Here is a 24,554-nt window from a genome sequence, read left to right as displayed (position 1 = left end):
CATAAGGAAAACAATCCATACTAAGGTAAATAGTTGACATATTCTTGCTAACCATGTTTTGTAGTCTTTCCCTCATCATTTTTTTAGTCATCTCTTGTATATTGGAATATCACCAAGACTTACCCATATCTAAGTCCCAAGTCTTCCTCAATCAATATTATATTCCTAGGAGCACTCATAATCATAGCTTTAATTACTGTACATGTCAATATTTATCAAATTTATATCTCGTTATCAAACTTCTATATACCCCAACATCCTGACCAAAAAAAAATTCATCTGTCAATTTACATTACTATCAATAAGTAAAAGTAATCACTGCCTTAAGCCTGATTCCTATACAAACTTGACATCTGCAATCTGTATTATAGTATAGCAAGGTAAATCTTTGTTTGTTTTAAATGCAGATCTAATCATGACATCATGAGACCTAGATGCTATAACCTGTTAAAATATTTTGCAGTTTGCGAATCTTGCATAGACAGGTCACTGGGTATTATTCCAATCTAGACTTCTCCACTTCACCCATTCTCTGCCTTCTTTTTATCTCCAGGTACCTGACACTTTTATTTACACAGTTATTTTTCTCACCAATAGAGTGAGTTGGAGAAAGCTGGTGCTTTTGCTTTACAGAAATCAAAATCAAGTAGAGGGCTGGGATTGTGGCTCAGTGGTAGAATGCTGGTCTAACACATGTGAGGCCCTGGGTTTGATCTTCAGCACCACATAAAAATAAATAAATAAAATAAAGGCATTGTGTCCAACTACTTCTAAAAAATGTTTTAAAAAATCAACTAGAAAAATAATAGGAAGCCTAAATAAAATTATTCCTTAGTGTTGTCTATTACTCTTTTTTCTTAAAAATTTTTTTTAGTTGTAAATGGACCCAATATCTTTATTTATATTTATTTATTTTTCTGCGGTACTGATGATTGCACCCAGTGCCTCATGCATGAGGCACAAGCACTCTACCACTGAACTGCAACCCCAGCCCCTTATTTCTCTTTATTCTAGCTGCAAGAATGAAAGAACTGAGTATAAAAGAGAAGGAGAATTTGATGAGAGACTCATTTGCCAAGGTAGGAGTAAATGTTAATCATTATTCCCATTATAAATAAATACTACAAAATAGAAAGGTTCTGCCCAAATGAGAGAAGACTGAAATAAATGTATGTAGTCCCCATCTTCTGACCTGGTCTCCTTAGTTGTGTACAAATAAAGCACAGGATAAGACCATCATTTTATAGTCTCTGGAGTTTTCAAATAATTGTACAAATAATATATATGATATTAAAGGCAAGAAGACCATGATCTCATCAGTTTTATATGTCTGGGTGAGAAAACTGAATTAAATGTGAAACATCTTAATGCTCCTATTTAAAACAAATAGGATAGCATTCTCAAAGAAACACTACAAGTATAGTGTAATATGAAATATACAAAAGACAGATTAACAATCAGGTTTACAGAAAGAAACACATTTTTTTTCACAATAAATATTTTGTATTTTCTCAGTAACACAAAAAGTGGAAAGAAAGACAATATAAGTTTATTTTAGGGCTATGGAATGCAACATACAACATTAAGATTCAAATCAAAGAACAGTGAAACTAAAGCAAACTGTCACAGAACTTAGAGATGGCTAAAGAAACCTTAAAACAAAACAGGAATCACCATAAGTACGAGAATGAAAATATCTCTATCAGAATCCTCACATTATTATTTTTTATTTATTACTATTATTATTGCACTTGTAGCAATATTTAAAATGGATACATATTTGGGAAAAGAAACATTTTTGTAGTTTAACTAATATACATATTTTATCAACTTTATATATTTCCCATAGACAAGAAGTAAACCTTTTCATTGGAATGGCAAGTTGGATAGAGAATATTTGCAGATTCAAAGTCAAGACTTTTTTCCTGAGCTATTTCCATAAATATCAAACAACCTACTCGAAATCTCCACTTAGTTATTTAACTAAGACACCTCAATTTGTACAAATCAAGTGGAATTTTGTTTCTTATAAGGCTATCCACATCAAATGTTCACTTTAAAAAATGATACTATCCTCTACCCAGTTTCTCAAGCTTGAAGCTTGTTATGCATGTTTAGTCTCATTCCATAAGGTCTAAATCTCAAGTGGGTGTGCTGTCAGTTTATATGTTACAGACCTGGTTACCATCATTACTCTCTTATTTGGGTAATCTTCCAACATGCATTTCTTTGGTCCATTCTCCACAATGCAGACAGAATAACATCTTTTGAAAATGTAATAATGGTATTTTTCTGCTAATAAATGTACCTAGAATGAGGAGAGTGCTCCATTTGGTGTAGAAGACCTTGTCTAAATGGCACCCAGCTGCCTGTCCAAAGTCCTGTGTTACCTTGTCAATGTCATTTCCATTCTAATATAGGGATTGTATGGGTTCTTAAATTATCACTATTTCTATTTTGCATCATTGACTGAAGCTATTGTTTTCCTGGCACTTTCTTCTTCTCATTTACATCTAGTAGATTCATCCTGTATTTCTCATTTTAAACACTTATTTCTTGAAGAACATTCCATAAATTAGACTCCCTTCCATGCAGGAGTAGGTACACTTTTTGAGTATTCCTTTACATGAGACTATTTAATAAAATTTTGAGTAATTGAAACATTAAATAATATATATATCTTTTACATACATATATTATATGTATATAATAATATATATTATTAATGCAATAATTAATATATATTAATGCAAAAAATATATATTTTTTTTCATTAAGCTAGGCATAGTGGTGCATGCCTGGGACTCCATATACTCCAGATATTGAGGTCCACATGGTCACCTGAACCTTGATGTTTAAGAGCAGCATAGGTAGCATAGCAAGACTCTAGCTCAAAAACAACAAAGCAAAATAGTACAAAAATACATTTGACTTTAACTATAATTCCATCATACATATAACAGCATGGAGTGTGTGTGTATGTGTGTGTATAATCACTGAATTATTACATTTATCATACTATGTAGAAACTGATATTTTCATGATTGTAATAAATTTGAGAATATTTCAATCTTTTGAAACTTTATGCCACATCAGTATAGGAAAAAATTATGCTATCTATTGATTTCTGACTCAAGGCTTTACAGGTCTCCTGGTCTCATAATTTCATTTACATAATGCATATTATTCTAAACTCAGACATTACGGTTTTTGCATATTACATAAATCAGTGATATGCCAAATTATGTTCAGTTATTGAGTTTTTAAAAATAGTAATTATTCTATTTTTTTGTTTGTGATAACAAAATGTAAAAGGCAGAAATGTGCAAAGAGAGATAAAGAAAAGATCTATTATACATATTTCCATTTCACCGAAGTAATTATTGTTAGCATTTTGCATTATAAATATCAGTCGTGGATTTTGGGTTTGTGAGTATTTTTTTTTTAAATTGGCATTATGCACTTGTGTGGGAGGTCATACTTTTTAACCTTTAAAAATAATTGTTCTCTCTCTCTCTCTCTCTCTCTCTCTCTCTCTCTCTCTCCTCTCTCACTCTCTCTTTAAAAAAAAAATCACTGAAAAAAAAATAATTGTTGTTACTCAATTCATCAGTATAATATAAACATTTCTACCCATTTTACTTAGAGTTTCCTTCTAAAATACTGATACTAATGGCATATTGTATAGATAAATTATGTCTTATCATTTTATTTTCAATTAATAGGTAACTTATTTCCAATTTTTCATTAAATATTTTAGCATGCAAATTTTCTTATATTTCTCTATTTTAGTCTTGGGATAAGATCCCAGGAATCAAATATTTGGATCAAAGAATATGGACTTATTTTAAATGTAGTGATTGTTTTATAAATTGGCTACATTTTTTCTCAATAATTTCAAAGTTACTTTAAATAAAGTTTAAGCATTCTAAAATAATTTTAAAATAGCAATGTAATTATCAACAAAAACTAGTACTGGTAATCCCATGAATGTAAAAAGTACATAAATCATTATCATATTATTTTAATTATAGACCCAATTTTGCTTATGATTTTAATATCTTTATCAGAAAGAGATAAAGTCCTTATGGGTAAATTTGCAGTGAAACACATAAAGATGTGATATTTAACATTTATACAGTAAGATATCTGTGATTATCACTTTGTCTACAAAGTATAATTACAAATATGACATACAATGGCAATACTCCAATGAGTTTTAAAATGTTTTCCATATTGCACCAATGATCTATGATATGCATTTAAAACCAATGTCTTCTAAGTGGATATGTATAATGCATGCAAATGTAAAAATTTTCAAAGGAAACAATATGATCTCTCTTCCAATTCTTGAAATATATTCGTTGGTTTTTGCTCTAGCAATTGCAATGTCAGGCATCTGTTACTGTTTGGTGTGGTGTTGAATTTCATGGTTTGTTAATTTTGCAGTTCTGTCTACAAAGCTAATACAAGGGAAATGGGCAAGCCTTTTATACTGCAAAATTCAGAATATCCCCTGGGTAATTTTTTCTTCATGGATTTCATTTCACATTTCTCTTTTATGTGAATGAGATAAGTTTCCTGCTTTTATAAGTTATCAAGAACTATTATGGATTATTCAAGTTTGGACCTTTTAAAAATAATAAAACTATAGCTGCACACAATTAATTCTCCAATATCGCTCTTCAAGATTCTTTTACCATATACAAGGGAAGCTAAAATAAAATTTTACATAAAACACACCTATGTTTCCCCAATCTACTTGGTTACTATTATAACATCTTTTTATTCAGTTAATAAGATATATTGTATAATATTTGATCCCTGGATAAAATATGTTGAATTAACACTATAAAAATATCACTTATCATTTAATAGACGTTAAATATTTGCTGGTGATAGGCACTTTGTGGTGCCAGGAATAGTAGATCCAGTGTTAAAGTTCTCAGAATTCAAAAAGAGTAATAAAAGAAACTAAAAAGGAACTCCACAGAGTTTTCAAAAGTCTATTGAACCTCAATAGACAGTTTTGTACAATGTAAGTTTGGGAGGGAAACAAAAAAATCACACCCTAATAATACCTCTGAATGGTTTTTATATAATCTGATGATTTCTAAAATTAGATATTCTACTAGGGTTCAAGCACAAGCAGCAGAATCAATTATTTGTATTCCAAGTATACAGGTTGCATACAGGTAATAAGAAGTTTACTCACCTGTTCTAAGAGTTAGGTAGAGGAAAGGTCCAAAAAACCAGAAGTCCTTGTTGATGGACTCACTCTGCTGTAGCAAATCAAATGATTTTATAAAAGACCTTCCACAGCAGCAGTTCTGAATATTAAAAACCTACCGGGAACTCCTCCATTATCACAGGAACCAATGATTCAGAGGATGCCCCTCCCAGCAATCTCAGCAGCTAAAAACTAAAGGATATGCTTCCTAGGAGCTAGCCTAGAGCTGCTTTGAACAATCCCCTAGGTCTATAACTGCCTCTCGAGATTAATGCTTTCCTATTTTTCTTCCACATCATGAATATTCCCACTAATGCCTGCCAGTACATCAATCAAGGATTCATACACAAAGAGATTTGGGGGACTTTAGTTTATGAAAGCAAATGTATTAATACAAAATTGATCATTGAAATTCACACAAATACTTAACTTTTGGGATTTGGTATTCATTAGGATTACATATGCAATAAACATAACTTTAACTGTATTTTCTAAGCTAAATAATATGAACAATGTAGGATCCTAATAAATAAATGTAAGTTAATTTGTTAAGTGATAAAGTTGAGAATAAGCAATATTTAGATCCTGTATCCATAATATAGTCAAATAAACCCAAATAAGAAAAAAAAAAAAGATGATCGATTTGATATTTCATCTGTTCTTGGCAATGGAACCAACTTCTTCATATTCACTTTTTAGTCAATAAAACATGTATGAGGTTTCTTATGAGCATATTTTAGAAATGTCCATTTCTCTCATTTCCAATATTCTTGTCCAGACTGCCATCATCTGCTGTATGGAATACTGAATTAGCCTCCTATCTGGTCTTCCTATACTAACAATTGTTCCCACCTCCTCCTTTCAATCTGCTTCCATATTACACTTTAAGTGATATTTTCAAATTGCAAATCTGATGATGTCATATCCAGATATACTAACTGCACTTAGGGAGATAATTTTTTATTAGAAAATTTCAGTATTTTCCATAAACTTTCCACTGACATTATTTGAAAATAGTAAGTTACCTAATTCTCTGAATTTATGACTCTTTTTCTAAGGTAAAGTTACTTTCTCAAAAGTAATAGTATTAAGGGGCATAAGCACAAGTACACCATCTGCCAGATATTTATTAAATAATTATGTTCTTTTTAACTCCTCATATGCTAAAACATCTGTTTAAATAATTGATGATTAGTGGTAAAATATGAAGAAATTACAATATAGAGTATTTTATAATTGTGATTTTTTATTTTTATAGTTTCACTGAAGTATAATTGATATAAAATAAAGTACATATGCTTAAACTTTTTGTAAGCTTTGGTGTATGTCCCAGTAAATCATTACCGAAATAAAAATATCAAATATTTCTGTCAGCCACCAAAATTACAACCTTCCCTGTCTCCTAAATCCAAGACAACCATTAATGTCTTTTCTGGTATTGTATAATAGTTTGAAATTTCTAGTTTAAAAGTATAATCTGTATCATTTTTTAAAACAAAGCCCTTTTGCATTGTATGCCTTTGGATTGTTGTCAAAATGAACTCACCACACTTGTGTGTCTGTTGTAGTGTTTTCTTTAGTTAATATTTGTCTATGCATTGCTCAAATCATATTGCCTTGATTATTATAGCATTATAATTTATTGGAAATTGGTTAATAAATATTGTTGAATAGTTTTAATCCTCAAAAACTTTTTGATCATTTTAATTCTTTCAGCTTTCATAAAATATTGGCATTTGTATTCCAATAAAAAAAAGCAAAATTTTAGTTGACTTTTATTGTGATTTCATTTTGTTCACAGACCATTTTGGTTACAACTAACATTATTATATCAAGTCTTCCTTTATATATGTATATATGGCCTAATTCTTTATTTGGATCTTGATTCCTGTTCTCAGTATATAGTTTCTACACATACTTGTTTAGACTTATATCCAACCATTTTGATTTTTGACCTATTTTTAATTGTGCTTCAAATTTTTGGTTTCTAATTTTTTTAATGCTAATATATACACATGACATTTTGATTTCAGTGTTATAATGGATTCATTAAACCCCTTGGAATTGTTTCTTAAATTTTCTTTCATTACCTTGAATGTTAGTAAGATTGTTGTTATAGTTTGGATATGAAATGTCTCCCTAAATTTTTTGTGTTGATACAGGAATAGTCAAAGGTAAAATGATTAGATCATGAGAGCTGTAACCTAATCATTACATCCTAGTTTGATGGACTACTTGGGTGGCCACAAGTGGGGAGTGGCTAGAGGAGGTGGATAGCTGAGATTATATTCTGAAAGGGTTCATTTTCTTTTAGCCTCTTCCCCATCTCTGGGTTCCCTGGCAAAGCAAGTAGAGGAACAATCCTTTGCCACACCCTTCTGCCATAGTGGTCTGTTTCACTTTGAGCCCAGGGCAATAGAATTTATCAACTATGAAATGAATCTCTGAAAACCATGAACCCAAAATAAACTTTTGCTCTTCTAAGTTGGTCTTGTTGGGTATTTTGGTTATAGTGAGATTAACCTGACCAACATAGAAATTGGTACTGGGAGTGGGGCTGTGGCTTTAATAACTAAACTGGCCATATTGTTCAGAAGCCTTTGAAACTGATTTGGGGGAGTAGTTTAGAAAAGTTTGGAGATGCAGCTAAAACAGAATGTTGTGGGTGGAGCTTAATAGGTTATGCTGGTGGGAGCTGGGAACCAGGATGCTGATAGAAACGCATGAAGACTGTGCTCATGAAGAACTAGATGGGAACAAGAGCTCTATTGGTAACAAGACTCTTCTGGGAATTTGTGTTACATTCTAGCAAAGAAATTATTCACATTTTGCCCAGGTCCTGAGATTTTCTTTGAGGCCAAATTTAAAAATGATAAACTAATTAAAGTGGTGGAAAAAAAATTTAAGGCAGCACAGCATTCAGACAATGGCAAGGATATTACAATCAGCTTTTAGCCAGGTTTTCTGTGAGAATCAGGAGCAGAAGACAAAGCAGAAGGATTTTAAAAACTTGCTATTTGGACAGTAAAGTGTTTGTAAAACTGGAGCCAAGGAAGTTGTGGTTGTTGAAGTGACTACAGTCACTAAAGAGATGTTAAGTGTTTTACACAGACTATAGGAAAAAACCCTAAGAGCATCTCAGGAATTGGCAAGACCACACCATCTAAGGCTCTAGGTTTAAAAGTTAAAATTTTTTCCTTAAGAAAATAACCTGGGGGCACTTTGTTAACATAGGAGTCCTAGAAAGTTGCTCACTACGCTTAGTCACACAGACACTAACAGGCCACTGTGGCTATGGTTCCAGAAGCCAGCTCCTCCTTGAGCTGGTGACAACTCTTGACATCATTCACATGGTGTTGGTTCTGCAGGACTGCAGTTTCTGGAGTTCAGCTTTCCTGGAGGCTTCTACTGAGATTTCAAAGGAAGGCCTAGGAGGTCAGAAAAAGTGTAGTAGGGTCAGAATCCCTGTGAGCTACCCTTTATAGGTGGTGCATGAAGGTGGCAAGATAATACTGAAGATGGAATGGAGAGATCAGTAATTAAGAAATGACAGAAACACAGTCTTCCAAGGAAAACTGCTAGCTGTGGAGGAAGTCAAGCTAAGAGAGAGGTCACAAGCATTGCAACCAGAAAGGTCAAAGGGGTGGGACTGCCCAAATACTTTGGAGATCACATCACCTCCAGGTGCCCCAGGTGCTGGATGTGGAGCAACAGGCTTTGCTTGTCCAGATGGATTTCAGTTTTGTTTCTTTCTATATCATATATCTCCCTTTTGGAATGGAAATATTTACTATGTGCCATTGGATATTGGATATATGCAACTTGTTCTTAATAGTTTAGGAACTCATAGCCAATAGTTTGTCATAAGTCTTAGATAACAGATAACAATGGACTTTTGGGCAATGCTGGAACTGTCAAGACTAAAGGGACTCTTAGATAAGGACTAAATGCTTTTTGTATTGTAAGATGGACATGAGGTTTTGATGGCCACAGACAGAATGTTATGATTTGGGTATGTCCCCCCTAAAGTTCCTGTGTTAATGCAGTAATATTCAGAGGTGAATGAATTAGATTACAACAGCTATAACCTAAATATTATATGCTAGTTTAAGTGGACTGTCTAGGGGCTAAGTGTAGGTAGGTAGACATGTTTGGAGGAGTGGAATGCCAGAGTTGTGCCATGGAAGAGTTCATTTCCCGTGTCCTCTTTCCCTTTTTTCTCCTCCCTGGTCTCCACAAGCTGAGCAGCACTCTTCTGCTGCACCCTTTTATGATGATGTTATGCCTCACCTTTGACCAATATTCAGTGATGCTAATTTCTTTAATGATTGAATTAATCCAGTGCTGAATTTTCCTTCCTGGGAATTTTGTTCATATCTAAAATTTTAATAATTGATTCAACTGCTTTAAAAGTGTAATAGGCAGATTTTTAACTTTGTTTTCCACTAAAGTTTAGAGCATTTTATTCAGGAAAAAATGTTCCACTTTATCAACAAATTTATTTCAAGAAGTAGCTTCATAATGTCACTAATGATTTTTTAACATTAACACTAGGCATGTGGTATATTTAATTTATATGTTTAATGGTAAAAATTATTTTCTAAATTTATTTTATTCTATAGTAATCTATATAGGAATTTATTAATTTTATTAATCTTTTCAAAGAAAGAAGTCATGATTATATATCTCTGTGTAAATATATATTTTATTATTTTTTATAATTTGTTTATATTTTCTGCCCTTTATTTTACTCTTTTATATTGTTTCTTATTTTTTAATTAATAAACTTTCTTATTAACAACCAACATTAATAAAATATTTCTATGTTTTCACACTTTCTTGTGTATGTGTTTAAGGCTGTAATTTATTAAATAATTATATATATGAAATCTCAAAAAAGTGAAATCTTTGCTGAAAGCAAGCATGTATTGTCTATCTGATTAATTATATATCGACTATATTTAAATTAGTTTTAATTAAAATTAATTAGAGAACATACGCATTGCTATTTTTCAGGAAAATAAATGGAAGTTAAGGCTATCAATTTTCGTGAAGAAAATTGTAACTCTATTTTCTTTGCCCTTTATTGCCCCTATGTTAATAGGTTAATAATACTTGACATTCATGCTATGTCCTCTGATAACATACTCAAAGAATTACATAATAAATTTTATAATTTAGGAAGCTTATATGTCTAAACCTTTCCACTGTAATATGATATATTAAAACTCACTAGTGATACATAAAAAGAATTTTGCCATCTGTGACCTAATTTTTCTCTACACTAATGCACATCTAAAAGTATAATCTTTTGGACCATTTGTTAAAGTGATCTATAGATGTTACAGCAGGTTATAACCATCAGCAATTTGAGATTTTTCTCCTGTAATTACATCTGTGGTTCTTCCCTCTTGGTATACTTGTATATTCCAGAACATTTCCACAGGAAGCATCCCTAGTGTTACTGGTTCTATTTCCAAGGGAAAATAGTACAATGAGTCTTAGGATGAAGTAAGAAATTTGTGTTTTTTAAATAAAGCAGCTAGTATAAAAGAGGTGTAATAAAAGATACAATGGAGAAAAATATTTCTGTGAACAACTTTGGATATACAATTGTGTAGAATGGATATTCATAATGTCAATGTTTCAGATTCCAGGCAGTATACACACACACACACACACACACACACACACACACACACACATGCACACACAGATTCTTCCAATTTCTCTTACTTAAAATTAACATAAATCATTTCATTAGTTGACAGATCCTCTTTAATGATTTATATCCCCTCCTTCTATTTCCATGTTGTAATTGATAGAATGGATATTAGACATAGAAAATGGTACCTTCCAAAGATTTACTCATTTAGAATGTTACATAAACTTTAGAATCTAGATTTTCTCACATTTTATGAATTACAATATGATAAAACTATGTCCTTCCCATCAAATCTTATATTCTCTGGTAGGTTAATTGCCAAATAGCAGCAAAGATGTCTGCACTTAAGTGAAAAGGGTGAAGGTAAATGTCTCTGTATGTACACATAACACACATATGGTTATATGGTTCATATATTCAAACTTCAATAAGTGACTACTTCTTCAGTGGATATCCTTTCAATGTCAGACTCTAGTTTTTATCTTCAACAAAACCCAAACACATAAAAATATTTTTGTTCCCTGAAAAAGCAAGCTTTTCAAGATTCTTCTTGTTTTAGTCCTTGTTTACAACATGATGCCAGCATTAAGTTAAAAACTCTTATTTTTACATGAGTTTATCAAAGTCTAGATAACAGTCTTTGTGTTGCTGATGGAGTATTTTCACAAGAACTTCAGAGTCACAGGATCATGTTGACATTGTCATTGAATGGTAAATGTATTCCTATAATGTGCCCTATAAAATTTTGTGTTTTGCATTTCATATGCCTTTTAACATTTTATTGTAAAATGTTAAAATATTTTACTGAATTAACAATTTGTTTTAAAAATGTTATGAAATTTCATCATAAAAGACTCAAACTACCTGACTTATGAAATTATTGTAAAGTTGTCCTAATCAAGATAGTGCAGTGTTGGCAAAATAATGGGCTCACATATCTGTGGATGAGAACAGGGAGTTGAGAAGTACCCCTACACAGAAACACACACAATTGATTTTATACAGAATACCAAGGTAATTCAATGAAAAATTTTTAAGCATTTTTTGAAGAACCTCCAGATTAGTTCTCTTAGTGGCAACTCAATTCTCAACAGAACTGTTTATTTAATAAGTGTGAGGGAATATCTTGTTGTGGCTCTGATTCTCATTTTCCTGATTTTGAGCACTTTTTTCAATTACATGTTGACTGTTTGTCTCTCTTCTAAGTAAATTCTACCATTACTGAAGGAAAAGTATAGCATAATTCCACTTATTTTGAGTCATCTATAAAACAGAAGCAGAGAGTAGAATAGTGGATACCAGGATCTGGGGTAAGGGAAAATGCAGACTTGCTGAACAATCAATATAAAGTTTCAGCTATAAAAGATAAAAAAGTACTAGAGATCTACTGTGCAACATTGTGGCTACACTTACTGTATTGGGTACATAAAAATATGTTACAAAGGTAGGTCTCCTGTTAAGGTTTTCCCCACAATTTTCAAAATATATTATGACAAAGAAACGGGGAAGTACAGTTTGTTTATAAAGCATTGTACCATGAAGTAGTTTTTTTTTTTTAATCTTTCCTAGAAAACTCTTAGAATTAAGTAGAATCATAACTTTCAGTGTCAAGTCTTTATGGTACTTAGTTATTTCAGATGTCCAACTTTCAGGAAGCAAGTCCACATTCTACAAATAATGTAATATTCAATTAAAAAAAATAGAAACAAAGTCCAAAGGGTTTTGCACCAAAGAAACATACACTAATATTTTTAAAAAGATGAACACATTGTAAATAACATACGAAAAATGTACTGCAAAGTGAAATTATAATGTGATACAATTTTAGAAGCAAGACTCACAAGTTATTTGTTTTGATAAGTTATTCTAAGTGATAGTAAACATGAAAACAATAGCACCCTCTTTCATAACTGATCATCTAAAGTGATACATGATACACATTTTTTGAAATTAGTTTGATATTGCACAGCAAAGTTGAGCATTTGCTTCTGCTAAACTCTCAGTTACAAAAGCGCATCAGAAGATATGCACAAAACAGTTTATGTAAATATTATTGAAAACAGTGAAAAATGAAAAAAAATTAAAAATCACTATTAGAATGGCAAAATAACTACAATCATACCTATAAGACAGCCTTGTGCAGAAATAAAAAAACTCACTGTAATCATTATTCTAGAAGTAAAATGAATGAGTATTAAGAGATGAAGTAGGTTTAGTTTATACAGACTTTATAACGAGGTAAGTATAAAGAATATACTTAGAAAGGAATACACAAAGGAAAACAAGAGAATGATAATACAAAATTCAAAGATATTGGTGGCTCTTAAGAACAAGTAGCTACTAGGCAGGAAGGGTAACTAAGGAGCTCTTGGGGCATGCTGAAGTATTACATACAGATTCATAGGGAATGGGTGTCCCAGTTACTATGGCTTGTGGTGTTTTAAAATTATTGTATGTAATATATATTTTGTTGAAATTTAATAAGCAATATAAAACAAAATTCCTGAAGAGCCCTACCTGGAATTTAAAAAATAATAATTTGGCATAAATAATAACAGCATAGAATCTGAAAATTAATTGATGATTAATAAACATACTAATCAATAAAATGAATTTAGTTTTTTATGTGAATCCCCTTTGTATCCAGTAAAATGATATACTGATTATAATAATCATTAGTGTGTGTTAAATTTTACTGTTGAGTCATTGTTCCATATTCTTGAAGTGAAGAAAATGAGAAACTACAAATGCACACAAACACCATGGGAAAAAAACCTGCACACTTTTAGAGGTACATGACCAAGTTCATGCACAAAAATTCATAGTTTTAATGATGGGATTTTCTGTTTTCAATTAAGCAGTGCCATCCATTCATCTGGAGGCAACTTCTCCAAATTAATAATTATATTTTTTAAACTCTACAGTCTTTTAATAGTGAATTTCATGAACAAATTTGCAGATTTTTTTTCAAAGGTAGGGTTTATCTAAGAGAAACATATTTTGCCTTCAAGGCAAAAAAATTCCCATATTTTAGAATCAAGAAAAATTATATATTTCTTACAACTAGTACAAGTATCACATTAGAGATTTTGTTAAACTCATATGTATTCTTTTCTCTTTTTTTTTCCTTAACACCATCAAAAAGGTCAGTGAAACATTCCAGTCTCTAATACATTCCCCTCTCTTTTGACCTTGATCTTTTAGATCTAGGATTGGCAGATGTGAAGCCCTGAGGCAAAGCCATTGAGTTGGAGGATCCAACAGAGTTTAGGACTCATACATTCTATTTTTGGAATGCTACATTCTCCAAGGAGGACATTAACTTTGGTAATGGAGACTTGTGAGACTCACTCATTTCTTGCTGTGGCCAGTTTCTAGGAGCCACCAATACTTTGTTTTTATTATTTCTCAAATGGTATCTATCTGTAAAAAGATTCCTGTTACAGGAATAAATAGTAGTGTACAGTTCAAAAAAAAAAAAAAGCAAAAATGTAGTATTTGCTTTTCAAGGTTTGATAGAGTCCCCTAAATTCCTTCTCAGATAAATAAAATATTAGATATTTTTCGGAACATTCCTGTGTTACTTTGTACTGAGTCAGTGTCAATTATATACCATCCTTCCCCATGTGGATACCCAGCTTGAGCTTGGATCACAGCATGCACCTCTGATATTCACACTAATGATCCTCAGAAAACTTTTAATATTGCCTGGTCTCAAGCTTTCTGTATTGTCACACAACCTTTGCCAGTTCACTTCAAAAATTTAAAAAATTGCAACCAATTCAGAAAGTCTATTTAAATCCATTCCCTAAATTTATTGGCATGACAGAGACTTAGTTCCTTCCCTTCTAGGAGATAACCTGTCAAGAACCTTAGCTGAAGCTCTAAAAATTTGCTTCAAGATTCATTTATTGTATTGCCATTTTGTTTTTCTTTGTGACATTCGGTGCAACTCATAAAGCCATGCCTAACATTCTCCTGAGCTTTATTATGAGAGGGAAGTGGCAAGACATGGGACAAATATACACTGGCTGATGTTTGATCAAAATGGAATTACAAAAAGTTAACGGCTATCAGCTTAACAAGATTTCTCTAACTTTGCCTCTTATGTTATTTCTATATATTACTTTCTGGAAACATGAAATTTAGGTAAGTTCAAAATTCCATTTTAAATGATAAAGATTTGCACAGCAACTTTCTGATCCATGTTCATGCCATTATGTTTTATTTTACCTCAAGCCAGGGATGATTCCTGCTTATTGTTCTTTAGATGTTTATACATTCCTTAAAGTCTTTTCAAGGAATATCAATTTGCATTAGGTATGGACTCTATATTCAAGGAACATGCAATGTAATAGTGAATATAAGATTAGTATATCTTTGTAACAAAGGGCAAAATAATAAAGTGTTATAAGCAGAGAATTATAGACTGAAGTGAAAAATGAATTCCTAATATCCATGTAATATCAATAAAATCTATTTTTTTAGGTTCTTAGGTAGCTTCATTCACTTCTTTGAATGAGCTGGGTAAATTACATTCTCAGTGTGATTGTGCTTTGCAAATTTTTGCAAAATGAGGTCAATGTGTTCTGATATTAACTACATCTTATATGAACTTTACCTTCAACATTTCTGTTGTCTCCACAAATAATGGACCAAAATAAGAACATATGAACATTTGTAGGGATTACTGCATGGGTATAATTTTGTTCTTTGTTTTTTTTTTTTTTTTTGGCAAAGAAATTAAGGGAACCAAGATAGCCTACTGAAAAAAATTCAGGATTGTATGTAAGAAAGTAAAGACTTTAAGAAAAAGACCACCATTGTTGTATTACATGTAAGTTGAAATTCTTTCTAGAATTTAAGGAGTGTGTCTACTTTTAACAATTGCAAAGGATTTTATATGTTTCTTGAAATTATTGTTTCCTTGGCAGCCAGTAAGTTAGATGGTTGCAGATAGAGCCTATTATTCTTACTGTAGAAAGTTCAGTGTGAAATATTATTTTAAAACTCTGATTGTCTTTCTTTTTCCTACTGGGTGAAGAATTACTCCGATAACTGTGGATCTTAGTGAAACACTTTCATCTTTCACCTAGATTTCCTAATGCTTCTCTGCTCAGGTTAGGAAGGGAACAAATGTCAACCATATATATGGATTTCAAAAGAGCTGTCACTTTTAGTCCATAAAGAAAATCTAGACAATAGGCAAGGTCAAAGAAACAAATACATTGACAGAAAGTTCTCCATGGTAGGAAGCAATTCCTTGGCATGGGGTACTCAGTTTGTAGAGAAGAGTTGGTGGCTGGCAGGTATATAGAAATTGCTCTTGGTATTACGATATTCTTGGACCATTAAAGCATTAATAAAGTGAAGCCCAAGATCGAATGGTGTGTAAAAATTCTTCCATAGACTCAAAGAACTCTAGTTAGCAGTATTTATAAGGTAAAATGCTTTTTCTTCTTAAAAAAAACCTACAAAGTTATTTAAGTTGGCAAGTTAATCAAAAAACATGTTGATGCTTAGTCCATAGATATTAGAAGTCAAGGCCCATCCCTGGTTCTTAGAAATTGCTTAAACAAAAATCACAGGTGTCTAATGTGACTGTTCTAATAATAAGAAACAAAGGATAGATGGGGCCCTAAATAGGATGAGTAGGCAATAAAAGGTGAATTTATGATAATATTTGGTGATAAGGATAGGAAATATCTGTCTTAAGGGATTAATTCAAGACTCAGACTTGAAAGCTAAATAAGAACCTTATTTAATCACATTTTCGAACTTCACATTTCTTTTAGAGCTGCAGAGTTTTGACCAGGCTGTTAGCATCCTGCATGAAGTGAGTTGGCAAAAAGAATGAATTTTAAGGAAGTTAAAAAGGCTTTAATAATTCATTATTCTTAATTCTAGAAACTATGGAGTAACGTTGAACCAAAAGTTTAATCTGAAAGATCATTCTCAGATACACGGCACAAATATGAAAGTTAAATGCCTTTAAGAACATTTTTCTTTCAAATTGCTGCTAAGCTATTTTCATCAGTAAAGTTCTCTTAATTCAAACAAACATATTTATACATTTCCCCTCTGAGAGATAAGCAATAAAATACGTATTCTCAGAGAGTATACATGGGTCTTTTTGCTAAGGGTTTATACTTATCTAAATAAAATAGTGAATAGATTAAAAAAAAAGAGAGTGAGTTTAATAGAAACAGTGCTGACACAGATAAAAGAAGATCAAAAAATACATAAATAAATAAATAGGTGCATGCATGCATAATCAAAACAATGTCCTTCAAAACTCCTAAAGCCCCCTTCAATTAAGTATGTAGCCCTTTCAACCAGTCACTAGTGCATACAGATGACACTTGGTGTTAACATTATGTAATAACTCTTCCTTTGCTTCTAAGTTCACTAAGAAAAATTTTAATCAGATATGAATTTCCATATGGATTAAACCAAAAGTAGAAAATAAAGAAACAATCATGAATATCTGTTCCATCTGTTTGTCATGCTTACTTTTACATAAATTCATGATTAGTAGTGGAATAATAATAAATCTCTGAGTTTTGTTAATGTAAATGAACACCCCAGTTACAATTCCAACTGTTTCTTAAGACAACAATAGCACAAATCTTAAAATTGCAGAAGTTAAGCCTTGTTTTTAAAATCCAGTAATCCTTTAGCACCAACGTAATGTCACAGGGCTGGTAGGGCAGTCAGATTTCTATAGGTGATGGCCTCCTATCCTGGTTAAGTGTGGTGTTCAAATAAAGTTGTAGTTCTAAAACTCAAAATATCAAAGTTTGCTTAGGCAAAAAGTCATGACAAATTATCATAATAATAATTTTGTCAAACATCATTTGAATACTTCTATAGATAATTGATACATTAGTATCAATTTAAAGCATGGTTAATATTTAGAAAGAGAATGATTAATAGAATTGACCAGTTGTCATCAAGCTTTATTGAACCCTTAATTCCATATCTAGAATTAATTCTTCCTTTTTGTGAACCTCTAAGATCATTAGAGTGTGAACTTTTCCTTCTTAAATTGACAAAATTATTGGTGTTTATCAAGCAATAAATTGCCAGGCTCTTGGAGGGAATTTAATACAATTAATAGAAGTCAACTTATACATATAGAAATATTTATTCAAGTATAAGCTATATATACTAGTGTACTTCGAAAAAAAATCCTATAGAAATATGAATGAGGATGTACTGATAGGCTTCTTAAGATGCTTGTTGGTGACTTGGCAGGAAATATCTCTGAAATTTACTTACATACCTGTAAAATTATATGTCTTGGCTTCTTAAAAGTAATACACCAGATTGAAGTGTCATATAAATTCCAATGTAACAACATGATAAAATTTCATGCAAGTATTATAGACCTAAGCCAATCTTGGGAAGGTTCAGGACAATTAAACCTTTCTTTTGTATATTAGAAAAAACAAAATAATGTTACAATGGGAATTATTTTGGTTTCATATTGTCTAATTGCCTTAAGATTTTTATTTTAACCTATTTTTGAGAAAACCTATACAAATTAGAGAATCCTTAAATACTCTTGACAATCAGAAGCAAATATAATTATGTGGGAAGAATGAATAGTTATAACCATATCACTTTCAAATAGTAATTCACTCATTTCACAAACAGTTTTCTTAATGTTTTTAGTAAGCACAGTAGTGTATAAGTATAAAGTTTCCTAACAAGAATAACAATAGAACCAAAGCTGGAAAAGGAAAAAACAAAAATGAGACAAAAACTATTAGTAATAAAAACTTTTAAATACACGGATGCAAATGTATAAGCCCATCATAGTACCCAGAGGAAATTAATACTCTCAAAAGGCAATCATAATTTAAAATAAAAATCAAGACATTTTTTTTTTGTACTGAAGATTAAACTCAGGGGCAATCGACTACTAAGCCACATCCCCAGCTCTATTTTGTATTTTATTTAGAGAAAGGATCTCACTGAGTTGTTTAGTACCTCACTTTTGCTGAGGCTGGCTTTGAAATCCCAATCCTCCTGTCTTAGCCTTTCAGGCCGCTGGGATTACAGGCATGTGCCATTGCACCTGGCTAGACTAAATACCAGGTTGAATTCTAGAAAAAAGAAACATAAAACAGGTAGTAAAGAATCAGAAAAAAATAAATATATGGAATTTAATAAATTAGGAACCAGAAGCTACACAGAATCTACGAAGAATTTCAGAAAATGGGTATGTAACTGAAGGAAGATGTTTGGGAAAAACATTAAGAACCAGATAGTTGACAGTGCATATTTCAATGCTTAATCTAGGGGTAGGTCTCTTTAATTCCTCTTATATTCTAAGGACTCCTGAGATAATAACTTTAAAATTGCTTTTATTTAACTAGTATCTGCACAAATATACACAAATGTGTAACTATGATCATAATGTATCTTTAATTCTGTCAATTGAAAAAATTCTGAATTTATAGAAAGCTGAAATACTAGACACTTATTATGTTTTTCTTTTAATATACAAATATTTAGTGTGGAACACTATTTCAGTATTTGAGGAAGAGAATATATCCTGTAATGTTTAAACCTGGTTGTCATTCAGATCATCTGGCATGCATGTCCTTAGGCCCATCTGTTAGGTTGTCATGGTGCCATACTGAGGAAGTGGCAAGCTAGTTTCAAGTAGACATAAATGCCAACCAAAGATTAATTTAGCAGGAGAGCTTGTTGAGTGCAAAAAGTGACATCTCCTAAAAGAGGAAACTCTTGACTAGCAATGCCAAATTGGGGCCTTGTGTTTCATTACATGTGAGTACATCTGTTGCCACTTGTAGGCCTAATACCATAAAAGAGAATGACTTTCACTGTGAAAACTCCTTTGGAAAAATGGAAGTCTAGGTATTTGCAGAGTTTATGGAGGACAGAACTTGCTCTTGCATATCTAATGAAGTGCCTGAGATGGACACTTCTGAAAAATTGCTGTGATAAATGAATACAAAATATTTCCCTAGAGTTTAAAACTTTTGACCACAAATTTAATGGAATTTTCAAGGACGAATAAAATGTAAAGGAAAACATGGAATTATTAAAGCCATAGTAGAAAAATGGACAATGTATACAATGGGTTTAACAATGAGTTAATGTTTCAATATCACACAGAAAAGAGATAAGGTGAGGAAAGCAGAATAACTACAAGTGACATATTTATGAATATTTTTGTAATATGGAAAGTATTTTAAATGATTGAAGATTAAATATAAGTAAAGAAAGAATGGTTAAATTGCAAAATTTTTGTCAAGAGCTATAAAGATGTATTTATTATATTTTGTAAAATTCAAGAGTAACAAACTACTTAGAATGCAGTCTAACACAGAAATATCTCAGAATATTGTATATTTTATGAAAGTGCAACACTTTGGAGAAATCACCTCTTCAACCCATACTAATACATTTTTATGGATTTATTTAGAAATATTTGGTGAGTACATAACATATGCCAAACTCAGGAATGAATTTCCCTAAATGGCTAATCTGAAATAAATGTTGATTAAATAATTTTTATTTAACTTCTAGTTGGTAAAGTTCCCTTAAACATAGGTTTTGTAAAGGCAACATGATGGGCAGCTGATGCTAAATAACAAAGTTAGCACAAAAGAGTTAGTAAATGGTAAGTCAGACACCATTTTTCTCTCTTTTGTTTCTATGAAAACTTTGCTTTAAGTAGTTTTGTTTCTATGAAAACTTTGCTTTAAATAGTTTTCTCTCTTTTGTTTCTATGAAAACTTTGCTTTAAATAGTTATAGTTTATATTATTTTTTCTAATGAAATCATCTTAAGTGTGTTTTTTAAATTTGAAATCACAAAATAGATAACTAGAGAGATCTGTTCACTCTTATCACCACACTAATTTATTAACACACGTACTTTACATTGCAACTATCTTGATACTAGTATACTTTCTAAGCCTGGGCAAAAGGTTTTTAAAAATACTTTCTTTAGAATATTGGGTCATTTGAAAATATATCCTCATAGAAATTAAGGCTTTTCTATGTGTTGCATAAAATATGCAAACTTGTTTTTTTGTTTGTTTGTTTTGGTACCAGAGATTGAACCCAGGGGCGTTTAACCACTGAGCTACATTCCTAGCCCTTTTTATTTTTATTTTATTTTTTTTTTATTTGAGACAGGGTCTCACTGAGTTGCCTAGGATCTTGTTTAGTTACCAAGGCTGGCTTTGAACCTGAGATCCTCCTGCCTCATCTTCCTGAGTCACTAGAATCACAGGTGTTTGCCACCATATTTGGCTATAAACTTCTTTTAAACACTTTGGGTAATAATCCAAGTTACTTGATTCCAAAATTTACAAAGTCACAGCATGTTAAAGCTTCATCCTATGATTTGAAAGTTGTGAGCTCTGTTTCTTCATATGAAGATGAGGACAGAATATGTGGTATTGTAATATGTGAATTCTCTACCATACTTGCTGATTAATGTAGATTGTTTCTTTTAAATCAAGAGATTCCACAAAACTAACTAACTTGAAACCATGTCTATCTTGATGGCTAGAGAGTTTCTGTTTCTTAAAAACCTTATGTTAATTCGGGTAGTTTGTTGTCTAATTTTGATTCTAAAATATGAAAATATGATACATGAAATTACTTTATCGTATTGAAAAATATCTGGATTTTTCTTTTTGCACCTTATTGAATATCAAGTCTTCCAGAATTTTGAAGGACTATGAATTTTAATAAGTTAACTAATTTATTGTTCAGATTAAGCCATAATGTGGATAACATTATCTAACTCCCCCATTACTGATGAACAGGATAATCATGTACGTTGCTCAGGGTTTCACAGATGGTAAGTGGAAGAGTTTAGATTCAAAACTAAGCAGTCTTTAGTCACCCTCTTAAACTAAATTATGCCTTAAATGATGTGTAGCAAACCTTCTGTGGACAGACTGGATGAAATACAAAGTTATGGTTTTAAATGTCTTGATAATTTTGAATTAAAGGAGCAATGAGAGGCCAAAACCACCATGAAAACATAAATCTAGGGAAATTAATTTGCAAAGGATTGGGCATCATCCTGAGGGCATTCTCTAATTTCTGGTAAATATCTTAGATCATTGTTGTTATCAGGATATGTGGCATGTGGGAACAGAAACAAAAATGACAGCCAACGTAAGGGTAAGTTTGGTTCAGTGATTCCAAAACCACAATTCACCATCAGTGAGTAAATCCAGCAAAAAAAAAAATCAAATTGTTACTTTGCTTGTCTCTCACTGAGCTCTTGGTGTTGGTGAAAAAATATAAAAAAAATTTCCCTTATAATTTCTTAGAAAATGTCTACTCTCACAATGATTTGGGACAAGAATACACAATATCCTATTGTTCCAAAATAAACAAGCTGATGATTAAAGTGGTTATGGATTTTTAGTTCCTATCAGGCACCTGTTAGAAACAAAACAAAATCCTCTCTTGAGTAATATAGTTTAGAACCAGCTCTTGAAACATGCACTATTAAAATTCTTAGTAATGTTAGCACATAATGAAAAATCATAAAAGCCATAAAGAAACAAAACACTTTAAATGAGAACTTGAAAAGCAATGCATTAGAATTATACCTGCTAAAACTTTGATCATTAGAATTATATGCTACAGAATATGAAGTAAGTATATGTAGCATAAGCGCAATATTATTAAGCAGCAAGATCTTCAAAATATTCAAATAATTATAATGAAGTACAATATATTTATAAAGATTAATATGACATTCAAATGAAATAAGCATTATAGCAATAGAAATCCCCAAATTATACATAATTTAATAAAGAGTGAATAAGAGAAAAAATATAGGAAAGAGAATGTTATGGATTGGACCTGAAATGTTCTGCAAAAGCTTATATTTAGGAAGTGTGATCCCCAATGGAGAAAAGCTCAGGATTAATGCTTTTTGGCAATGATTAGAGCTCTGACTTCATCAATGGATTAATCTATTAATATCTTAATGAGCTACTGGATGTTAAATGCAGGCAGGTTGTATATAGCTGGAGGAAGTAGTTCATTGGGCAGGCCCTTGGGAATTATATCTTGACCCTAGCTCCTCTCTCTCCTTTTTTCCCCCTCTCTCCCCCTCTGTTTTGAATGCTATGTGCTGAATAACTTTCCTCCACCATGCCCTTCCACCAGTATGTTTACCCTCATCTCAGGCTCAAATCAATGGAGTCCACCTTTGAAACCATGAGTCCAAAATAAACTTTTCCTTCTCTAAATTGTTTTTGTCCAGTATTTAATCACAGGGACACAAAACTGATTAACACAAAGGGGTTAAGGGAAATGGAGAAAATAATGATATGGTCTAACATGTATATAGTCATATTTTCATAAGGAAATAATAGTGAGATTATGGTGAAAGCAAACATTTTGGGTAATCCCAGGTTCAGAAGTCTTAGTGAATCTCAGTGAGCAATAATGTAAAGAAATTTAGATGAATAAAGAAACTATGAGTACTCAAAGAAGAAAAAATTAGCCATGGAGAAAAATGGATTTCCTATCATTGAGTTGAAATCATAATCTTAATTAAATTCTCAATACCAAAATAACCATCGACATAGAATTCCATAGTTAGAAAATATATTAAGCATTAAAGCAAATAAGGATGTTCTCAGATAAACCTGAGAAACTTCACATAAATTAACAGACATACAAATCAAAAGAATGTACTTGAAGAAGGAAAATAACCAAATTATGATGTGTCATACAAGATGAAATCATAAGTATTATTAAATACGGGCAAACTTCATATATGGACTACATATAATGAAAACCTCTAATCAGTTTATTTTTTAAATAAAAGACAAAAACTATAATATACTAAAAGAAAAGATTTAGAGTTTTTTTTTTTTTTTTTTTTTTGTCAGTTCTGTGTAATTTCTTCCATAAGGGAAACTTTTGTTTAGATTCTACTGAATTCAAGTAGTCTCTTTATTAGAAAGTGATTATTGACTATTCAATAGACATTATCTTTTTCCTTATTTCATGCTTCCATATTTTCCATGTTATGCTTTTCTTTTTTATTTCTGATACTACAGATTGAACCCAGCAGTGCTTTATGACTAAGATACATCCCCAACCCATATTTTTTTTTCAATTATTGTTTTATTTTGAGACACAGTCTCACTAAGTTGCTTTGGGCCCTACTTAGTTGTTGATGGTGGCTTTGAACTTGAGATCGTCCTGCCTTAGTCTTCTGAATTGTTGGCATAATAGGCATGCACTGCTGTGTCTTGCTTCCATGTGACTCTTAATGATAAATTTGTTATTATTTAAGCTGGTGAAGTTATTTCCCTTTTTGACATACTTTAACTTTTTGACTTCTCTTGTAATTTTGGGACACTCATCTGATAAAACTGTTTATAGGGAGATGTAGTAGTAAATTTGAAGAGGCTCAAGGGAAAGAAACTATCCTATGAAATAGAGAAGGATCCATTTTTCTCTCTTTGTCCTTCATTTCTGTTTAGAGAGTGACACAAACACTCTGTGAAGGGAATTCAAAGGAAAAGTCCCAGCAACTCTGCTATACTGAGCCGTTAAAGAATTGTCTATAATCTCTGATGTTCAGAATTCTTGTTCATGACACAAAATAAGTCACTTAGGTGATGCCACT

Source organism: Urocitellus parryii, chromosome 8, assembly GCF_045843805.1.
Source record: "Urocitellus parryii isolate mUroPar1 chromosome 8, mUroPar1.hap1, whole genome shotgun sequence".
Lineage (NCBI taxonomy): Eukaryota > Metazoa > Chordata > Mammalia > Rodentia > Sciuridae > Urocitellus > Urocitellus parryii.
This window is presented reverse-complemented; position numbering follows the sequence as displayed.